The 22,723-nt window shown below is 45.0% G+C and overlaps 2 long non-coding RNA genes across 2 annotated transcripts in view; one reads left to right on the top strand and one right to left on the bottom strand.

Annotated features, from left to right (window-relative positions):
* LOC127187922 (uncharacterized) overlaps nt 1-7,962 on the bottom strand; it is a 77,299-nt gene extending 69,337 nt beyond the window's left edge. Inside the window, exon 1 of the long non-coding RNA XR_007830512.1 lies at nt 7,816-7,962. This is a non-coding gene — a long non-coding RNA (uncharacterized LOC127187922). The remainder of the gene's footprint in view (nt 1-7,815) is intronic.
* A 7,296-nt stretch (nt 7,963-15,258) lies between these two features.
* Nucleotides 15,259-18,061, top strand: LOC127187923 (uncharacterized). The gene is made up of 3 exons (XR_007830513.1): nt 15,259-15,389; nt 16,999-17,184; nt 17,383-18,061. It is a non-coding gene; the product is annotated as an uncharacterized LOC127187923 (long non-coding RNA).
* The last annotated feature ends 4,662 nt before the right edge of the window (nt 18,062-22,723 follow it).

Below are 22,723 nucleotides of genomic sequence, written 5' to 3' on the forward strand. Positions count from 1 at the left end.
AGTTTGAGGCCAGCCTGGTCTATAGCTTGAAGGATACACAGTAAAGCCCTGTCTAGAAAAACAAACAAACAAACAAACAAACAAAAACAAAAACAAACAAAGAAAGGAAGAAGGAAAAAAGGAAAGAAGGAAGGAAGAAAAAGAAAACCAAAATGATTCATATATTTTTGCTAAAAAATTTCAAAAGAATTATTTTTAAGATTCCCATTTTCTCAGGAGATATGTATTATCATTTAAAGAGGCTTTTTTTTTACTCTGTTAACTGCTTCTGCTAAAACCGAATACATATTTTCTAGCATTGAGTTCTTAGATTTTTTTTTTTTTTTTTTTTTTTGGTAGAAATTGCTAGCATTTTGTTTCCTAAGAGAAGAACCTTTCCTAAAGATGCAATTTTTAAAATTCAGGACGTTAAAAAATGATTACTATTTTTTCAAGAATTGTGTGATTATAGAGTAATTAAGATTTTTAAAAGTTAACTATCTTTATGACTCAGAACGTCTTTAATTATCAGGCAGAATGCATTGACCTTTCTCCTCTTATACTTGTCCCTAAATTAGAAAGAAAGAGAGAGGGAGAGGTAGGGAGGGAGGACGGGAGGGAGGGAGAAAAGGGCAAGTGGGGCATGTATTTCAAGGAGTATTAGTTTGAACATTTACCCCCAACCAAAAAAAAAAAAAAAAAAAAGTAACAAATTTAACAATAATGGGTTTTAAAAATAAATTTGATATATCAGTTTAAATATTTCTGTGCATGGTTACCGACGTTAAGATCTGCCTCAAATGACCCTCTAAATTTCAGTCATTCTGGTCAGATTCTCTTCTTTTATCAGTTTAGATTTTTGTTTTTAAGATTGTTCTGGCATTTCTCTTTTTTTTTCCCCTCAGTTTTCTCATTTTAATAACAAAGTCATCAGTAAATAATAATCAAAGTTGATGATAGAATTGTGTCACTGACTGATCTCCTGATGATCTCGGGGTATTCTGCAAAGAGAAAATCGATTTCTTTCTCTTTTAAAAAGATTTAGGAATTTAACAATGCATTTTTTTAAAGCAGGATATCAATACTGAAACATTCTAGACAGGACTTCTCCTAGTCTATAGTTTGAATTCTCCTATATTTAAGATGAGATTAAAATTTTATTTAAAAGTGTTTTGGATTAGTGTTGTTAGATACAATTATACAATACTATAGCAAAGGTTGTTTTGTTTTTGTTTTCCTTTTTTCCTTTTTTATTTTTTGAGACAGGGTTTCTCTGTATAGCCTTGGCTGTCCTGGACTCACTTTGTAGACTAGGCTGGCCTCAAACTCACAGAGATCCACCTGCCTCTGCCTTCTGAGTGCTAGGATTACAGGCGTGAACGACCACACCTGGCCCTAACAAAGGTTTTTAAAGAATCAAAAAGGTTCTAGGGATTACATCAGATTTGAGGGTAATTTAATTGGAAAAAAAAAAAAAAAAAAAAAAGACTACCTCATGTCAAAAGTATGGCTAATGTTTAGTTATGTATGTGTCTATGTGTCAGGTCTCTACTTTGATTTTAAGTAAAATTTAGAATTTTTATCTTCTAATTCACCCTGCACCAGCAAGCAACTCCATGTTTACACTGAATTTCCCCAAATATGAAACTATGAAGGCTAAATCCCATTTTCTAGATGACAAATGTGAGCTTGGATCTTTGTGTGTGTGTATATGTGTGTGTGTGTGTGTGTGTGTGTGTGTGTGTGTGAGAGAGAGAGAGAGAGAGAGACAGACAGACAGAGACACAGAGACACAGAGAGAACCAGAGAGTGCACCTGCATAGTTGTATACTTGTGCATAAACAAAACAGTCATTCTGAAATCAACAACATACAGGTCCATCTTGATTGCACAATTTCAGGGTTTCCATCATGTTATTGACCAAGATGTTGAAGTATACCTTTATTTTGCTTTCTTGGCTTTAACTTGTTCCTGGCTGATGATGTACTTTCCCTCCAATCTTGTAGAATTTTCCACGACCCCTGCCTCCTTATTCTATTCTCAGTAAATGCACATCAGTACACAGCATTAAAAAAAGGAAGAAAGAAGGAAAGTCCCAGAACCTTGAAGAGGAAGAATAAATAGGAGCTGACTTCCTTCTCTGTCATAACACTTCCATTTGAAAGGAAAAAAAAAAATCTCTAGAAGCCATTGTTTTTTTGTTTTGTTTTGTTTTTAGAAGCCACTGTTTTCCCAGTGGGGTACATACAAACAGCCAACAGAAAGATGGGGACAGACTCAGGGATAGAAAGGTAATGACTCTGCTCGCGCCTGTCTGCTCAGAACTGACAGTATGAAAGATGGAGCAAATTGTACAATGAATTCCGTCTCCTAATTCACTTCCTTTCATTTTCTCTCTTCCACAGCAGAAAAGACTTTTCAGGGCAACAGGTGGTTTAAGACATTAAAGGAATAAAAATAATGAACAATTCACAAGAAGTTGGGAAAAATTAATTGGGAAAAGTTCTAAGACTTAGATTTTTTTCTAAAAAATAGTTTAAATTTTATTATAATTAATATTGTTTTATTAAATTATATTAATTTATAAACTTATTATATATTTGAGCCTTGGTTGAAACATGAATTTTACTAAATTATCTTTAGTATTGAACCATTTGGCAATGCAGAAACAAACACCAAAAAAAAAAAAAGAAAAAAAAAAAAAAAAAAAAAAAAAAAAAAACAAGCAAAGGAAGAAATTTACAGACTTATAATCTATAGAAATAAAATAAGCTTAGAGAAAAAAAACCATAAAATTTAAAATTATGATGTTAAAGTATCCTCTCAGTTTAAGATTTTATTTAGGAAAAATATTATGATCAAAATCTATATTTCTTCTCTTCAAATTGAAGAATAAATATAAACAGTAAAAAATGGCACATTTTCCTCAAACAAGCACACAAATAAATTTTTATGTAACTGTAGAAAGTTTTATTTCCTTTGGATCAATTTAAAAGTTAATATTTTACAGCCATAAATAAATATCTTATTAGATACTTGAGCTTTGATTGAAACATAACTTTTACTAAATTATCTTTAACATTGAACAAGTTGGCAATGCAGAAAACAGACACCAAAGTAGAAGAAAAGGAGGAAGAAGAAGAAGCAAAGAAAGAAAATTTCCTTTTAAACCTCAAATTAGTTAAGAGGCATTTCACTAAAAAACAAGATTCTAAATTGAAAATAAAAATCAATGACACTCTTGAGGGATTTCCTTCCTTCCAGAATTTTAAAGTATACAAACAAACAAACAAACAAACAAACAAACGCAATGCTAATAGCAAATCCTTTAAAAAAACAATGAGCCTGTTTATTTATTTATTTTTCTTTGCTTGCTGTTTGGTATGGCAGGTACTGGTGTCCTGACCCCTCACATTTCAGTGCAGCTATTTCCTGTGTAGAACTGATTTTTTTCCTTCCTACAAACTACCCGAGGGGTAATTTTGGGAGGACACATCTATGATTTGAAGGGTTTTTATTTATTTTTGTTGTTGTTGTTGTTCTTTTTTTTTTTTTTTAGAGACAAGGTTTCTCTGTGTAGCCTTGGCTGTCCTGGACTTGCTTTGTAGACCAGGCTGGCCTGGAACTCACAGTGATCCACAGGCCTCTGCCTCTTGAGTGCTGGGATTAAAGGCGTGCGCCACCACGCCCCACTCTTGAAGGGTTCTGTTTTGGTTTTAGCTTTCGATACTAGACTGGGCACTCATTTTTATGACAGCTTTAAATGTTTTCTTAAACCTTTGTTTTACAAACACGATGCATCAGATTTAAATTCAGAAAACCCTACATATAATTGTTTTTCTTTCTTTTTAGAGTTTTATTATAAATGATAGTTTCTGTGCTGTGTCACCTACATATACATTTTCTTACTAATTTATAAACTAAACATAAAGTCATTTACTGGCTGGAAATAGTTTTCCTTTCTTATTTAAATAGTACCTCATTGAGTATGGTGTTAGTGTTCAAAGGAGGCAGGAACCTACAGTGGAGTTTAAATGTACAGGAGGTTAATTCACTTACTGACCCTTGCTTAGCAGACAATGGCAGGATTTTTCAGATGATTCTGTTTTGGTTCCTGGAATCTTCCTGTATTACATAGGCTTTCTGCCTTGTATTTCTTATCCCTGGCCCAGTTGCTCTTGTTAACTCCCATCAAAGAAGAAAGAAACCTTCTTAATGAAAAAAAAAAAATCATTCCCCCCACCGTGAAATATATGCTGAATTACTTTTTGAAAAACAAAAGAGGTCCCCCAACGTTAAAACAAAATAAAGGCTCACTATATAGCTAAGGCTAGCCTCTAACTCAGAAGCCCACTGCTTCTGCCACCCGATTGCTGGGGTCACAGAGCCTTTTATTTTTTCACTTAAGGCCAGAGAAGCAGTCAGTCTCTCTCTCTCTCTCTCTCTCTCTCTCTCTCTCTCTCTCTCTCTCTCTCTCTCTCTCTTGGGATTAAACTCAGGTCTTCCACATGTCACTAAGCCGCATCTCCAGCTTTTATTCATTTTACTCTTAGAACACTCTTCAAATCTGGATTTTAAAGATGAATTGCCCATGAAGATCATGATTCTTTTACAGGGTTAACTTAGACAACCTGCCAGACAAGACACCAAGCATACAGCGTGGACTATGTCACTGTGAATGAACTAACCAGAGTCTATGAGACAGAGGCCAAGAAGCTCCAGACAAAATGCCTAGACGCTGTCATCATTTAGGCAGCATGGCCCAATGCACAACACCTGGGAAAGCCTGGTCCAGTCCAGACACTGATAGGGACCAGGTGTCTTCTCTCCCATGACATCTAATGACTTCCCAATTACTTTTCTGCTGGCTCACTCCTCACCCAACCACTCCAGGACCTTCCTTATACAGATCTGGGTCTGGGGGGGACCTGTCTCAACAATATTAAGAGACCGTATTAGCTGATGCCATATTGCAGGAGAAAGGTCCAGACTATGATTACTGACATTTCATCCTTCTGGCAATTTCATGAAATAAGTACCTTCAATATCTGTGTTTTACAGGTGAGGACAGTAAACCAGAGATGAAAGTACTTCATGACATGGGGTGGACCAGGGCAGTATTTAGCTGGATCTTCAAAGCTCATTGCTCTTGACGATGAGATGTCCTCCCTGCTTCCGTCAACTACTGCCTACTTCCTCCTCTTCCAGAAGATGCAAAGAGACAACAGAACCACTCCTTAGGCTGTGCTTGACATGTCCCAGAACTTCTGTTTTTGATGTATTGAAAAAAAAATGGTTGAATAGAAGCAGTGAGGGTGGGATCTGGTTTTAAATGTAAAAAAGTGATAATATGGCAACGTCTATAGAGAAGTTGCCAGTTTGTTTGCAAACTAAAAGGAAGAAGGAAAAAACATCCTCAAGGCCCCAAACCCCCAAGCATCTCTTTCTTGTCTTCGGAATGTCTTTGCTGTACTCGACAGATTTGTGTTACAAATGGTGGACTTCGCCATTAGTTTTCTAACATTACCCAGAAAATGTAGAGACTACGTCCTATTCTTTCTATAGTCAAGACTAATTCTTACAGCCAATATGTTAAAAAAAAAAAAAAAAAAAAAAAAGCAAGGAGGACAAGTTATGCATGAATCAACACGAAGAAAATGAAGATGGGGCAATGAGATGATCGTAGAAGACACAAAGATTTCTGAGACTCTGAAAAATGAATTTAGAATAAGGAAACAGAGACAACCAACCAATCATGGAAGGAAGGAAAATACATCCTCTCAAAAGCACGACTTCTGTTAATCCTTGCTGGAAATTGTCCAAACTCTGTTAGCGACTATCACCTGGCTGTGAATGAGGGGGGGGATAGAAACTGGCTTCACCTGATCAAGAGGTGTTTTTGTTTGCCTGTTTAAAGGTGAAATATGGGTTTGCAAAGACAATTGTGATTAAAATCTGTCATTAAAAAAAAAAAATAACAGGAAGCTGTAGTATTAAAAGGTGGGGGGCGGGGCAACTGGAAAGCAACAGTCTACATGGGAGCATATGAAGGAGAGGAAGAGATTTTCCCACAAGCCCTCTGACTTGCTCGTAGCCTGGATAATCCTGGGCACTGGCAGGCTATGGAGCAAATGGACAGATGCCTCTTAAAAAGATTATTATTTTTTTTTTCTATCACTCTGGGGATAGCTGTGGTCCCATGGCCTCTGAGTCTATGGGCTAAGCCTTTATGTCATTGCTATGTGTGTCAATTGGGGGGGAGGGGAAACAACCATAATAATAGTAACAAGAACAGCAATAGCTGCCATGTACTGAGCCCTACATAGAGAGCAGTTGACATGCGTATTAATGTTCACCATCATGTGATAGCAGAAGGTGCTATTATGATCTCCATTTTACAAATGGAGAAACTGAGGAAATGAAAACAAGCAGTTCATCTTCTTATGAATTCTTTTTTTTTTTTTTTTTTTTTCTTCTTATGAATTCTTACACTTTAACTTAAACCCGTTGTTTTCTTGCTTAAGTAGAAATTCGTAGACTTCACCCTACCTTCTAGCAATCTGACACAAAAGTTTTATGATGCTCCTCTGGCCTTTTCAAAGATGGGCCATTCCACACCCACCGTCACCTTCCAGTAGTGGCTCCCACTGGCTAGTCAAGGTCTAACATAACAACATCTACCTTCTCCTCCCCCTTCTCCTCCTCCCTCCCAAACATAGATGCATCAACATCTGATCAATACTAGAATCAGTAAATGACCCCTGGCCTTCCTCATACAGAATTCAGAAAGCACCAAATACAGAGTTGAAAAATAAAATCTTTTAAATACTAGCACTTGTCTGAAACCTTTGTCTTCTGGTCTTTCCATGTGAGGCTGCTCCTTTACCATGCCTATGTTCAGGCTCGGGTGTGTCTTAGTGGTAGAACACTTAGCTAGCACACAGAAGGGCCAGGACTGCATTCTTAGCACTACAAACAAACAAGCAAGCAAGCCTCTTCCCAGTAACACCTGTTTTCTTTTTCTTTGAGACATTAGTAGAACTGTCTGCCGTAAAGGCCTTTTCTGTGTTATCTGGAAGCTGTCAGTCCACCAACCCCACAGGCCTGGTCTCTCCTTTAAAGAGTTCTTTGAGAAGTCCTGGCTAGCTATGACTTTGCCTAGTGCCCCTCCTCCCAAAGCCAAAAAACAAAAACAAAAAAGCCACTGAGGAGATCTGTCATTGCTGCAAACTCTAATGCTGTGGCTCACTGCATAACTTCATACAGACTTGTCTTTTCTTCACCAACCCCGAAACTCTGTCAAGAACACTGCCTTTATGGATTATCTCTTTAAAAATCCCACGGTGAACCTGGTTTTGATATCAGACCTCTCATCAGCCTCTCTCTTGTCCCACATCCACTTTGCTTCTTAGTTACTGGCTAGCAAGCCAGGGCTGCATTTGTTCTAAGCGCATGCACTATTGAGTTCCAAATACTTGTTCTCCAAAAAGAAAGGACTGAAGGAGACCTTCAGATTGTTAAACCACAGACATATGCTATATGTCACGGGAGTGGCGGGGTGAGGGGTGGCGTGGGGATGGGATGAAGGGTCAGAGAGAGAAACGGTATGGCTAAAGGAGCTAAAAAAAAAAATCAAGATTTGATCATGTACCCTAAACTCAAATCTTAATACCATCCAATGAAGCCTTGAGAAAACCAGACAAACATGGGCCCCATGGAGACCAGAGGCATATTGAAATTCCTGAAACATTTATAAAATGTTTATAATTTTCTTTTCAGGAAAGCAGAGTCTATTGAATTCATCAGATTATTAAAGGAAGAATAATGTATTTATACCTTCATTGCCGTAGAAGAAGACCTGATACACACTGTAGGGTCAATGCAGCTTTGTTAACTCCATAGTCAACATCAGGGGAATTAGTGCATAGGTGAGAGGGGGGTGTGAGCTCCAAAGTATCTCATTTGCAGGTGGAGAAATTGAGGCCTGAAAGGGACGTACTTGATTCATAACCTGCACAAGCTCGAGTATGATTAAGTATTTACAAAGCTATTTTCATCTTTATCTCATTTTTAATCGCCCCCCCTCTCTTTCTGAGTACAGAAATGAATCTTATTTTCTAGTTAGAAGCTGTCAGTAAGTGAATCTGAAAGAAAAAAATGGTGGGGAAGCCCATAGAAATGGCCACTACAAGAATGGATCTGAGGTAGCACACCCATCATAGCTGCTGTTCCCATATTCTGAGGATATAATCAACATGGCATTGAAATGGATGTTTCTGGTAAAAATGCATGAGGCAGACATAGTGAAATCAGACCTTGGAGAAGTGCTAAAAGTACAGTTTCAAACTGACTATGTCAAATAGCTATCCCATTAGCAGGTGGTCTTCAGAATTAACTGAAAAAATAAAAAAGAGGAAGAGGGGAAAAAAGAAGAAAAGAAAAAAAGGAAAAGAATCCTACATATCTCCCATTGGTGAGAAGGCTCCCAGGAGAGCTCAAATGGGATCTTAATACCAAGGTACTGTGCTCCTAAGTAAGGAAGAGGGCCTTTTGCCTCATCAAGTTCTTTCCTGCTGGCAGAGGCTTTGAAAATGACCAATGCTGGGATTCCATGACACAGCAACTTTCTCGTGCTGAGATTTGCTCTGAACCTGAGGATAGTATGATAAACATCTCAGGGACTAAATAAGGCAGTGCCTAACCTTCTATCAATGCCCCCAGGATGTTCCTAGCTAAAGAGACTTGCTATAAACACTTTCTTGAAACCTTACATCCTAAATACAAAGGCATTTGGGGAAGGGAATCTGTTATGACATCCTGCATTACACTTATGAATAATCTCAATGGCTTGGTAGTGATAGACAATATTTAGTGTCATAAATGAACCCAGAGCAGACAATGCCAGTTAGAGCCCCAGTTGTGCGTCCTAGTAAAACTATATAAACCACTTATTTCTTGATTTATACACTGGAGAGACTGGTGTGCATCTTTAAATTATAGGAAACCTTCCAGCTTTTACATACCACATACTGAAGTATGACTTTTAACCCATCACTGGATTCTTCCAAAATCATCAAAACAGATTAACACACAGGCAAGAAAACCATCTCTCATTAGTACTACATTCTTAGCCATCCTCAAAGGGCAGCTGGGGTATCAGTTAAGGAGGAAAGTGGGCTGCTCTTAACATCATAGGATTAACATAACCTATGTCCCAATGGTTAGATTCTGGGAGCCTCAGATCCTTATCTTTAAAGGGGGGATCCAAAAGAAGTTAGGCCTAGACAACAATCTGAGGGCTTTACCCTCACTTTACATGGTGGGATTTATAGAGGATTCCAGTCTATTTACTTTTTGTTTGAGTTCCAGTCTCAAATTATTAAAAAAAAATTTTTTTTTAACCTTGTGACTACTGAATTAATACAGCATATGTATGTGGCTTAACATTCTGAAGGTTTCCTTCAATGTAACGTGCTTCTCTTATTTCTGCCTCCCTCTAAGATTTAAGGCAGCTCCCTAGTTGGGCTCACATGACACTCAAGGATTAGCTTGGGAGGTCCACTTTTCCTTTCCTTGAAATCCTAGCAGCCCAGACTACCAGTCTTTTCAAGCTTTGAACTGAATCCCCTAGTAGGAATGAAAGTACAACTCTGAAACCCAGAAAGCCAGCCAAGCAAAAGCCCAAAAGCAAAGGGATTTTCTGGGTAATAGCAAAAGTAAAGTTGCCTTCTCCGTCCCTACCACCCCCCCCCACCAAAAAAAAATCATTAGCCTAAAAGTTTTTCTATCCATTCTTAGCTGAGCTCCCACGATATGTCACTTCGCATATTGGTGTCTGAGGAAACTGACCACAGCAAAGGGCTCAGGGCTCCTTCTTCCCTTAGGTGAGCAGAAACAGTTTAGGGAATGGAGAAGATAGAATTGTAGGCCTCATTGAATATGGCTATTTATTGTCCCTCAGAACTGGGGGTTGTGGGAGCTTCCAAACACAGCCATGTCCTGCTTCTGGGACAGGCCCATAGTGGGTTTGCCTTCTTGGTGTCATCTTTCACTTAACATCTATGGTAGATGCATTTCTTTGAGGACTGTCTCCAATGCTGGACTCCTAGTTGCTGCCCTCTCCTTGGCACACACGGACTATACGTGGAAGCCTTGAGGCTTCCCGGGCAAGGCCACGCACAGGTTGGCATCTCTCCACTCACCTGGAACTCCTGAGATCCTTCACCCAGGCTTGTGAGCTTCTACGACCTCAGAGACTGCCACCACTCAATATCAGGACAGGCTTGACCACCTAAAAGGTAACAAGATGGGCAGAGTTACTCTGCTGCTTGGGAAGAATGTATGAGGTTGTTCACTCACTGGGGTACACTGTAGGCAGTCAATGCACAGGAGGCTAATGGATGGGGAAAGGGCATCAGGGTCAAGAGCTGCCAAGGCAGGGGTTGGCACTGGTGCTAGAGGAGACCTCTTCAGAGGCAACCACAAGTGTCTTCTTGTTGAGAGGTCCCTCAGATAACCTGTCCCTGCAGGAAGTACGATTGAAATCAGGCCTTGCTTTTGCCTCTAACCTGAGATGGCAAAGCAGAGTGACTTAGAGTAAGCAACATACGTCATCAACAGAAGACCGAAGGGGACAATACAAGGTATGTGTGTGTGGGCGTGATACTTTTGAAATGGGGTGGGATGAGAGGCAGAGCAGTGAAGACCACAGCATGTAAAGTGGGCTCAAAATGAGACAACTAAGCCTTGCTTGGGTCCTTTGCCTCTTCTCATTAAAGACCTGGGGGGGGGGGGGATAGAGGATGGGGCTCTGTGGCTCCTTTGCCCCATTTCTACCCCAGAGAAAATGACTGGTCTTGATTTTTAAGACAGGCAGAAGCTACATTAGTTAGCTGGCTTAGGGCACTAGGTCATCAATGCAGCTTTCCTAATATTTCACACAGCAGCCCTTCACCTAATCCCCAGTGAAAAGTAGACTGGGCCCAGGGGCTGCTGACTCTTCTAGAGGCCCTTTAGGGTTGGCATCAGATGCAAGTGCCTTTTAGTTTCCATCAGGCCCCTAACTCACTAGGTGACTGATGGGTTATGCATTAGAGGTTTAATAAGTAAAGTGATTACCCCTCCACCTTTGCCAGTCTCTCTCAACAATGGCAAACTGGGTTCAGAGGGGGGGAAATGGGCTCCCACTGTCCTCCAGCGAATGTAATCTCCCAACACAGGAGAAGAAAGATGGAAAAAAAAAAAAAAAAGCCGCTGATTTTCACGTATTGAGGAGAAAAGGGGGAGGAATGTTTTCACCCGCCCTCCCAGGAATGAGAGACCCCTTTTCCCACACCCACAGCAGGACTCAAAGTGAGCAGCCTCAGCTCTAGGCTGCTGCTAGCTGCCTGGCAGCAGCAACAGCCAGCCAGCCGAGGCTTTGAGACAGCAACAGTTGTCTGGCTGAGGCGAGGCGAGGCAAAGCGAAGACTCGCTGCCTCACGACGCCTTCCGCGGGGTACTCCTAGGGCCCTGGAACTCCAGTCCCAAGCCTAGCCTGGGTGGGAGAGATGAGGGAACTGGGGACCCAGGAACTCCAAGCAGCCTGTACTCAGCATATTCAAGCCCTTCAAAGCAAGTTCTGTTCTCTAAGGTCACCTCGCTCCCAAATATGGTGAAAGGTCAGGCTTTTGGAGAGGGAGGGGCTTCCTGGCTGGGAGAAGGTGGGATACACTAAGCAAAAGACAAAAGAGTAGGTGAAGGGACACAGTATGAAGCTATTTTTAGTCTAACGTGCCTCTTCTGCCTCTCCCTCTACAGAGCTATCGCTCCACAGACGGCCCCAGGTGAAAGGCAGGAAGAAAATCCCCCACTGCTTTTGCTCCCCCTCCACTGCCTGTCCAGATCTTTGAGACCCTTTTACTCTTTCAGAAAATGCATTTGGAGAAGGAAAATATCCTTTATCTGGGGAGAGGAACCCTGGTTTAGCCCTGGAGTCTGAAGTCCTCGCTTTCTGTGCCTTCTTACGTACTGAGCCAGTACGGGCTGCCTGTGTCCAGCCTTCTCCTCATTCCCGAGCCTTTCCCTTTTTTCAGGAGCGGGTAGAGAGAGGGTAGAGGCAGGGTTGTTAACTGTGGGACCCAGAAATGGTGGTGCAGAGTTTGTTGAAAGCAGAAGGGTTAGGGTGCGGGGGAAATTTAGGCCCTCCCCAAAAGTGGAAAGGTTTGCAGCCCTGGGGATCTTCGGTTATTACATCCCTACACCCACCCTCTATCTACTTTTCATCCCTATGGACATTTGCATGTGTCTGTGTGTCCTTCTGGCCCAGTCCCTAAGGGCAAGGGCGTCTAGCAGTGTTCCTAGCTAGCGAAGGGCACGGGGCACAAAACGTGTTGAAGGCCTGATTTGTGCCACTTGTAACCGAAGTGGTCACGACTGCAAAGACTGGAGGGGGAGGAGGAGAGCCCACGGGCTCTCCCCTCTGCAGCTTGCCTCCCTCCCCAGGTCCAGGCGCCTCGAGAGGCCAGCTTGGGGCTGCTGCTGCCGCCACAGCTATACCACGACAGCTCTCAGAAGCTCTTTCCCCGCGGGGGTTTCTCTAGTTTCCTTCGGGTTTTATCCTCCCCTGTGCTACTTAGTTTTCAAAAAGAGGAGATGGGTGGGTACTAGAGCCTGCAACACGCCTGAAATTAGGTTGGAACCAGGTTCAGGAGGAAGGCTCCGGGGAGCGGGCGGTGCCTGGGTGGTTTCCCCCTCTTTTTCGGAGCTACTGGATTCACGGAGGTTCCACTCACCTCCTCCAGACTCCGGGCGTCCTAACCGAGGATGTTTAGGGCCTACCGCCCCTCCCTCAAGGGCTTCCCTTCCCCCATATTGCAGACTACAATCTTTAGGGTTAAAAAAAAAAAAAAAAAGACCGTAAAATTTCCTAAACTGATTCCTATTCCAGGTACTGACTTGGGCCTACGACCATGACCTCCTCCCCCTTTTTATTGTGTGAGTGGAAATATTTGGGATGTGGGGTGTGGGGGAACGACACAACTTCTGTAAACTTTTATTACATTTTAGCTTCTTCTCACTTCTTCGAAAACACACGCACGCCACCCGCTCCAATTCCCCCTGTGATACAAAGTCGATTAAAAAGTTGGGGGCGGGGGACACGCCGCGGTAAAGCGAGGAATCAATGTCTCGCCGAGCGCGGAAATGACATGAAGGAAAGAGCAGACTCGTCCGTGGAAAACGGGGAGAAAGACTGGGTAAGTCTCAAATGGAACCGCTTCGGTGCCGGCTTCGGCGGTCGCTGGTAGCTGCAGTCACGTCGCCGAGCGCGCCCTCCGCGAATGCTTTTTGGGGTAAGGGCTTCCGGCTATTGAGTTATGTACAGCAAGCCCAGACCGCAAAAAGATTCGCGAAGGGCAGTCTACCCGCTTCTTCGGTCCGCCGCCGCCGCCGCCGCCTTCAGCCCAGCATGTCTCCGAACCCCGAAGCCGAGGAGGCTGCATCTCCCCGGCGCGCTCCACCGCCGCTCAGCCTCCCCACCCCGCGCGCGGCGCTCCCCTCCTCGCGTCCCCAGACCCATCCCTCCCTCTCTCACCAGACAGTCCGAGATCCCCCGACTCAGCCCCGCACAACCTCAAAGGGGTAGTGGAGGGCGAGAAGGGTAGCTCGGAAAGGGACCCCGATCTCACAGCCCAACCTCCATCTCTCTCGCCCTAGCACCCTGAGCCTCCGACCCTATCTAGTCTATCACCCAATTCCCACGTCAAGGTTCTGCCAGCCCTGGCTGCAAGGTCGTGGATCTCTGAACAGGTATAGTCCAGATTTCCCCCGAATCCCCTCCTATCCTTCCTAGTCCCCCAGCAGAGGTTCCAGCCGTGACTACAGGCGCTGCGTAAAGAGAAAAACTCCCCCAGAGCACTAAATAAATACAGACAAGGCCGCCAGCTCATTGGTGTGGACTAAAATCGTCACCCACCAATCAGAAGAGAGCTCACATTTCTTTCTTTTTCTTTTTTTTTTTTTCCAGAAGGGGGAGGGAGAAAAATATTTCCATTTCTAATTATTCAACAAAACCTAGACTAGAACACATTAAAATATTGTTGTTGCAAAAGCTGTCCATGTCTCCCTCCCATTCGAGCCCAGGTGAGGGGGTGGCAGTGTATATTGGGAAAGAGGGAATCAAGAGAGCGACCTCTTCCATCGGGACCTAAGCCAGAAGAACCAGACGGAATATGACTGGCAAAGATGAGCATGGAATAAGCTCAAATCCCATTCTAGTTGGCCTATTTCTAGAAAATTAGATTTTCTCGAGTCCCCCTACCCCACTCTGCCCCCCAAAAGTTCTGAACGTTCACTAAGAAGGGTGAAGTTCTTCCCTCCGCACGACAGCCCCCGTCCCCATCCGTCCAGATTATGGTGTCTAATGGCCCATTTGCCTCGGGTGCCCTTTCCTGGCTGCACCCCCACCCCCTTCTCCAAAATATTGGGGAAACAAGAAGGGGTGAGCTGAGCATTTACTAACAGTGACAGGAGAGTCCAGCATCTGCAGGAGGGAGGGTAAGGGAGGCTGGAGAGGAAGGAGGGGGCAAGGTCTCTCTTCTTCCCCTACTCCTTTCCTCCTTCCCTCTAGGCCCCTCCTCCATTCTATCTAGCCAAACTTTAAGGGGATACTCTCTTTACTGTGCATGGCCACCCAACTCCCAGGGCCCTCTTGCCTAGCCTCAGGCATGCCAAAGGGTGTGATGAAACAAAGGTCTGTCTCCATCCCTGGCGCTATAGTCTCCCAGTGGGAAAAACCTAAGTTGGGGTGGTGACCACAGACATTGTAAGAACTTGGGGTAAAAGTTGCTTTTTTTTTTTTTTTTTTTTGCCACCCGGGAATTGAGGTACAGGCAGGCACACACACACACACACACACACACACACACACACACACACACACACACACACACACACACACACACACTCGGCCCATCATAGCCACAGAATTCATCTCTGGACTGGAGTCTCAGTCTCCCAAGTTCTCGTTGGCCCACCCCCTCCGCCCATCCATCACCCTCCTACTGCTCTGTGACCCACCCACCCTCCCACTGCATCCCCTCTGCTTGGCTCAGTTGCTGAAAGACGCAAGCACACACCCTCCCGGCGTCTGCGCGCAGCGCCAGAGGGGGCTCCACGGTCTGTGTCTGCCGCTGGCGTGGCGCGGGGCAATTGGGGGAAAAAGTTCTGCTCGGTCGACCATTGAGCCTACCGACCACGAGGCGCAGGCGCTCCAAATCCTTTCCCCTTACCTGAGTCCGGGGGTCTTGGGAATGCACTGGTTCGGCGTGCGCTTCAGCCGTCTGGAAACAGCCCTCTCTGGTCAGCCCGCTCCCCTCCTGCTTCCCCCCTCCCCATGGTTGTTTGCCCAGCGGCAAAGCGGGCTCTTCCAGGTAAGTATATAAGTTACTGTACTGTGTGGGAGGGTCACGATCTTGGTAATTGCAGCTTCCCGAGCTTAACCCCTGCGCTCCTGCCTCCCTCCAACTTGTTGAGAACTCGTTGGGGAGCGGGCGAGGTAAGCCAGCGCAGCAGAGAGAGCGCTGGCTGGGAGGGGGGTGCAGCGGGCAGAGAGGGGATAGCGGCACAGCGTGCAGTGGAGTTCAAATGCAACACCCTCTGGCAGAGGTTTTCATTGGATAGGTCTTTCCCCCCCACCCCCGTTCGCCCCTGGCTTGCCCCCCCCCTTCCATATAGGGGACGTCTCCAGGCGAAGTCACGATTCCTTCTCAGTTCGGAATGAACTGTGACTAGAGCCATGACGCAGCCAGCGCGCATTACTCACTTTTTGCAGTCACGACTTGGGAATCCGTGCTGGTTCCAACCAAAATTGCACCGCTACCATTGAATTATTTAATAAGATCCAGTTTGGGGGATAAACTTGTGCATTGTGCCAGGCAGTGAAGGTCAAGGGACAGAGGGCTTGAGGGACATAAGGACATGGGATGTCCGCCCCCCCCCCCCACTTCATGACTCGTGGAAACCCCACCAACCACTCCTGCACGTGTTGCAGGTGCTTTATTGCCCCTGTCCCACCCTGCAATTTCCTTTGCAAATGAGGCAGAATTTGTAAACACAGGCAACTTGTGGGACTGAGAGGGGCGAGGCTTAGGAAAGGGAACTAGTATCTACCCTTTGAATGACAGGAGGCTTAGGGGTGGACCAAAAGACTGTTAGCAGCAGCTTTGCTTTAGTCTGGGTTGTCAAGACCGTGAGGGTTGCAGCGTTATTTGGCTATTCTGCACCTCAGTGGCAGCCCTTGTTACTATTAGGAGTTGAAGCCTCAGCCTCAGTGAGGAAACCTGCCCAGAAAGCTATGGCTTAGGAGCTAAAATTAACTTGACTCACCATCTTTTCCTCCAGGGGCTGCAGTCCAGTTGCCCTGCACAAAGGCTAGGTCCCAAGGCAGGGCTGTTGCAGGTAGACGGCCACTGTCCCCTTTCTGTCCTGTGCCCCCTCCTCACAGATAAGCGCATTGATATTCCTGCATGCACATCTTGTTGTGGACTACAAGTGTTTCATTCGGAGACCCCCCACACACCTCCACCCTCCCCCACCCCGTCTACAGCCCACTCTTGTAGGTCAATTTGAGGATGCACCATTACCCAAAGAGTTAATCAGTATGAATGTCTTTGTGTGGGTGTGATTCCCTCCCACCTCCACCCCAATAACATTTCTTTTTCCTCACCTGTTTGGCTACAGGTTCTGCCAAAGTATATAGAGCTGACTGTAATGAATCTCATTTAAACTCACCCCTAGAGAGCTGGTGGTCTCACCAGTAACATTTGTCAACCTTGAGAACAATCCTCCCTAATTTCTCCTGTAAGTGGTTTGCAACACTGCCTTAGAGGCTTAGCTTGGATTCTCTGTGCGTAGTGCCAGCAACTCCCGTCCTCTGGCTTGTAATGCTCCTATTTCAGTAAGTGATTTAGAGATCCTGTAACTAGGATGCGGACTTGGGAATAGTAAAGGACCTAACACACACCCTTACAGCCCTCCCAGGAATTGCAGGATGTGGGTGTGTGAGAGGACACGACGTGGGAGGGGAACTGGGTCGAAATAAAGCAACCTATAGCCTCTTATTTGGAGAATCATCATCATCAGTGAGAAATATTTCAAATCCACTGGCGGGAAGGTGTTGGAGCCTGAGACTGGAAACCCAGTGGCCAGCCTCTGCAGGAAGAAATGGTGAGCCTCCGACTCTGGTCTTGGGTTCCCGGAGCGCCCGGCCTTAGCTCATCCTTGAACACTTCGCTCCCTCTCCTTTAATTTTTTTCCCTTTCCTTCCCACTCACCCCTCCTTTTCCCAAAGCTCTCACCGAAGTCACGACTATCCCCTTTGAACATCCTTAACCCCCTCCATTCCGGATCCTGTTTTGCATCCAGGGCGGGGCTAGCTTCTGCTGGAGCCAATCCTGCCCCCTGGCGCTCAGAACTGAACTTGCTGTGGACCAAGGAATTTTCAGCACCTATATTCGTGGACAGCTACCATGGGCCTGATCAGTCAGGACTAGTCTGGAGTAGTCTAGGTGCGGATTCCCCAACCCAAGCAAGCAGAGGGGTTTGTCAGCGGAATGGGGATCGCCCCCCTCTCTTTATTACCTTTACCCCATGCAATTCTGGTCTATAGTCCACAGTTTTCATTAATCTCGCATCGAAATGGCCCATTAAATTGTGTCTCGCCACCCTTTAAAACGGAGAAAATAGGAAGGGGGAGAGGGCAGTAGAGAGATCCCAGCTCAACAGCGCCGACCCTTAACGAGAGAGCGCGTTGCAGCTGCTATTGATTGAAATTTGTCAGGGTGATTCCCAACTCTGCAAGAATTCCTTCTTGGTTTTTTTGCATGCAGCCCCCAATTCATACATACATACATACATACATACACACACACAGACAGCGCTACACCCTCAACCCCTACTCAGTCTCATTCTCCCACTTACAAAAGGGCAAAAAGGCAGCCAAGAATGCATCCCGAGCATGCACAAAGTAAGCATCAGCTTGTACTTACAGTCTACTGCATGCACACGAAATAATATTACTTACCCAAACGGGAACTCCTTAAGAGAGAGAAAGAAACATGGGGTGGGGGTGGGGTGGATAAAGAAAGAAGAGAGGAAAGGAAAAATCCAACAATTAATTTCCAGACATAGGAGGGGGGAGGAATGCGGTGGTGTCCAGGTTTTCTTCCACCCTTGCTGGCTTTTTATCCCAGTACAGCCCTTGGTCTATTTCTGGAACACGATCAAACCCAGATGCTATTTTTAGCAAGTACTGAAAAAACCTGCACACACAAAGGCATTTCGCTGGAACGTTGCGTTCAAAACATTAAATGCTCACCAAATGCCCCCTCCTCACTTGTTTTTGCCCTAGACCCTCTTGCATTGCTGCAGATGTTTTTAAAACAGGAAAAAAAAAAAAAAACCCAAGTATTTCTTCTAGTCTCCCTCCCTCATATTAACTCCCTATGCTTCTGCCTGTTGCAAGCAACACACAGTCTCCCAAGCTGAAGGCGTTGGAGTGGTTGTATTCTTAGAGCTTCAGGTCTCCATTGACCAGATCTGCTACATGTTGAAAAAATGGGCGCGCGCGCGGGGGGGGGGTGTCTTAGCCCCTTACCCCAGAAGAGCTTTCCTGGGAAGCTCAAGAGCCTAACGCTATCCACTGTGGACATCCCCAAATGAAGGGCGGGGTGGGGGAATCATCTATACGGTTCCCACATTCCTCATACACGCTTTGCAAAATCGCTTGGTGTTTGCAACACACCGCCTTTGGATATGTAAATTTTAAAAGCTGCACGTGTGTGCGTATGTGTGTGTGTGTTTTGCGTTCTAGTAATTCACTATGAGGGGGATGGAGAAAATAGACTCCTGAAGACAGCTTGGAGCAGCCGCCTCGAGTCTCCTTTGCCTGCCTGCGTCAGTCATCAGCTGCTGACGTCACGTGCAGATTCTCCTCTTTGGTGGGTCTGGCTCTACCTAGAAGAGGCTTCTGCTCAGAGACAGCGCTTTGTGTTCGGCGCAGCCACTGAGCAGGCGAGGCAGCCACCCCGGGCTTGGGCTGGCCTTCAGCAGAAGAGGCACAGGCTGTGCTGAGGGCCCCCGAGGGGCGTGCCTAGCTGGACTGCCCCCTCCCCAAACACCCCGCGGCCTATTGCAAACTCGGTGCACAGACTACCACGCTCGTGCTTTCCCCGCCTTTTCGCATCTGGCCACAGTAACAGAGCAGGCTATGGCTATAACTCGGATTAATTTTCTGTTTGTTGGCCAGATAGCCCCGGCTCCTCGAGTGACGCAAATAACAGATTCTATGGCTCCCCCGCCTCTCTCCAGCTCTCGATCCCTTCCCCCTCCTTTTTCTTTCTCTTCTTTTTTCCTGCGCCCACGCATCCTGCTTGGTCTCCCACGGAATCAGCCAGCTACAGCTTCTCAGAGAGCAATGATCTGAGTTACAGAGAGACGGACTCACGGTGCAGGGACGATAAGCCTCAAATTGACCTCGAGCGCTTGCACACACACACACACACACACACACACACACACACACACACACATACACACACACACTGGCACAGGTAGTCTTTTGCCAATGACCAGCAGCTCTCTTTGGGAGTTGTCTGCTGGTTGGGGGAACGCCTAGAGGGGAGAGCCTGGGCTTGCTTTTTCAGTCTTTTTCTCCTTGACACTAACGAGGGAACCCGCCCCTACAAATAGAGGGTATTGGAGAATATGCAACTTTCTTTCCATATGAGGAAGAAATTCAACAAAGGCTTCAGATGCTGTCTCTAGCCATGTTATCGAGCCTTTTTGAGGCCAGGAGAAGCTTTACTCTTAAATGCCAGCAGATTCTTCTTCTTCTTCTTCTTCTTCTTCTTCTTCTTCTTCTTCTTCTTCTTCTTCTTCTTCTTCTTCTTCTTCTTCTTTTCTTCAAATAATGACCCTTAAAAATTTGCTCACTGGATAAGTGTTATTTTCAAACTAGTCTGAATGACCCTTGTTTCACGACGATCTGTGTGTGTGTGTGTGTCTGAGTGTGTGCCTGAATGGGAAGTGTTCAGAAGCAATGCCACACCTCAGCATGACAAAGGGTTTCTTGATCAGTGGAGGTGGGAAGGTCTGCACAAATGACGCACAAATTGCCCTTCTCGGGTGCACAAAATGCTGGATCTCCCGTGAACGATCTCTGCCCTGAGAGTGGGAAAAACTAGAAAGTCAGAGGCTACACACAGGCATTGCAGGCGTGAGCCAACTGTCTCCTTCCTTAACCCTAATTATCAACTCTCCTTTACAGCCCCTTTGCTGGGTGCCAATAAACGATTAGTCAGGGGTTACCAGAAAGATTTGGGCTACAAGGTCTGGAAAAGAAGGATTATGAAACTTGGGATATTATGGCCCTCCCCAGGCCCTCCTAGGCTTTGTTTTAAGTATAAGCCCCTGCAAGTCCCTTCAGTTTTTGTCTGTGGCTTAAGCTTGAGAGGGACAGAGGATGTCGTCTGCTCCATTCGGAGGACACCCGCCGGCAGCCCATCAACAGCCGTTTATTTTTAGCTCTCTGACTGCACATATGTATGTATGCATGTAAAACTGTTGCTGCAATGGGCTGCTGTGAGTCCAGAAGAAGCATCAATGAGAGGGAGGCAGCTGCCTTGGTTCTTTTTTCCTGGGGAGGACATCACATGGGGTTATCAGATGTGACCAAGCAGACATGAAATGTAGGCAGTATTTCAATTAACTATTCTTGGATTAACAATAATGTCTGGCTAACTGTGCTTTTTAAGGCACAGAGGTAGGCTTTTAGATACAAGATATAAACACAGATGTGGGCTCGCTCACAGAAAATATTAAATTTCTACATAGATGGCATAAAATGTATAGAGGAGATGCAATTTAGGGTAGTGTTGAGCTCTCTGTGCTCTATTTGGTGGTGGCAGGCCACCATGCTGGACTTGAGAGCACAGAAAAATTCATTCATGATTCCCAATAGTTTTCAGGAAGCCCTGAATAATATAGAGTTAAGGGTGGTTGAAATGGTCCTAGGCCATGCCAGCCACAACTTAGAGGGTGGAAACTGAAGAAAGATAACCTAAGTGAGGCCACCTGGAGGATTTGTTGGCTCTGCTTTCCCTTCCAGAAGAAAGTGACTCTCTGCCTTGTACTGGTATGCTGCAGTCACAGGACTGGTTAGATTGCCTGAGCAGGACTAGGAAACATAGCCTACACCGTTGCAGAGTCCTCTACAGCACCCCACATCTCATGTTCTGTTTCCCTCAGTCGGGTTTCATGGAGCATGCCTGGGTTGGAGTGGATGACCTTGGCTTTCCCAGCTGTCTCATCATTCTTTGTTAAGAGCACTGGTGCCCAATTCCTGTCTAAGCAGTCAAACCAAAGACTCAGGGAATTAATAGACTGACATGGAACCTGTCCAAGATGAAAACCACTCTCTGCATTTTCAGCCCATCCCTGGATCACAAGCAGGAATGGGGTTCGATTCCCCTGGTGCTCCCGTCAGAGAACGCACGTGAGTAACTGTGTGTCATGTGGCTCTCTCCTTTCTTCCAGAATCAGTGAAGCCAGAAAATATCCTGTCTGGGTCTCTTCTCTCCTTTCCAAACACTAAGGAAAACACTAATGGGTAAAATACTGTGTGTGTAGCAGGAAAGAAACATGCAAGTCTCAGAAGACTCAGGGAAGGACAGTAGTTTAAATACCAACTATACATAGCTACTGTATCAGGCACTTAAACAAAAATGATGATATTTAATCTTACAGAGTCTCTATAGGTATTATAATATTGGCAGGTGCCTCATAGGGTCATGGAGTTAAGAAATCACTCCCAAATCATTAGTTATTATTTTTCTTATTTTAAAGTCAAGGAAACTGAGGTCAGAAAGTTTAAATGAGTTGCCTAAAATCCTTAGAGCTTGAAGCTGCAAAAACTAGGGATCAGCCAGGTGTGGTGGCTCACACTTCTAATCCTAGCACTCTGGAGGCAAAGGCAAGTAGATCTGTGTTCAAGGTCAGCCTGGTTTACTGAGTGAGTTCCAGGACAGCCAGGGCTACACAGAGAAACCCTGTCTCAAAAACAAACAAACAAAAACAAACAAACAAAACAAAACAACAAAACCAAAAAGAAAAACAGACCCCAAACCAATCAGCTGACCAACCAACAACAAAAAACAAAACAGAAAAGGAAAAAGAAACCTGGGGATCAGATCTGATTCCCATCTCTGTGGCTGCAATGTGTACTGCCCACGTCACTTTAATACGCTTGCTCAGTTTCCACCCTAGCCTTTAGCTTTCAAGTTCTAGACTCCATCGTTTGGAGGTGGTCATGAGTGAGGCTTTCTCAGAAGCACCTGGAATTGTAAAACTGATTTACTCCTACGAAAGAGATCTTTAAAATCAAGGAATGCTACCTCACTTCCCTATAGTCTGCAAGGCTCTCTGTGGAAGGAATTACTCCAATAGCGCAAAAAAAAAAAAAAAAAAAAAAAAAAAAAAAAAAAAAAAAAAGCGCCTCTGACTAGCTCCAGCTAATTCTAGCTAGCTCAGCCTCAGCCCAAACTCGAGGGGTTTGTTTGAAACCAAATAGATACGATGGAGACAAATCAAACTTCTCATTCCTTTCAGGCTGCTGCAGCAGCCCTTATGTCTCTACACTGAAAGACACAAGTCCCTTGGGTGGTACCAGGGAGAGATAGGGTGAGTCTTACGAGAGAGCCGCCTTGCA

Source organism: Acomys russatus, chromosome 4 (genome assembly GCF_903995435.1).
Source record: "Acomys russatus chromosome 4, mAcoRus1.1, whole genome shotgun sequence".
Taxonomy (NCBI): domain Eukaryota; kingdom Metazoa; phylum Chordata; class Mammalia; order Rodentia; family Muridae; genus Acomys; species Acomys russatus.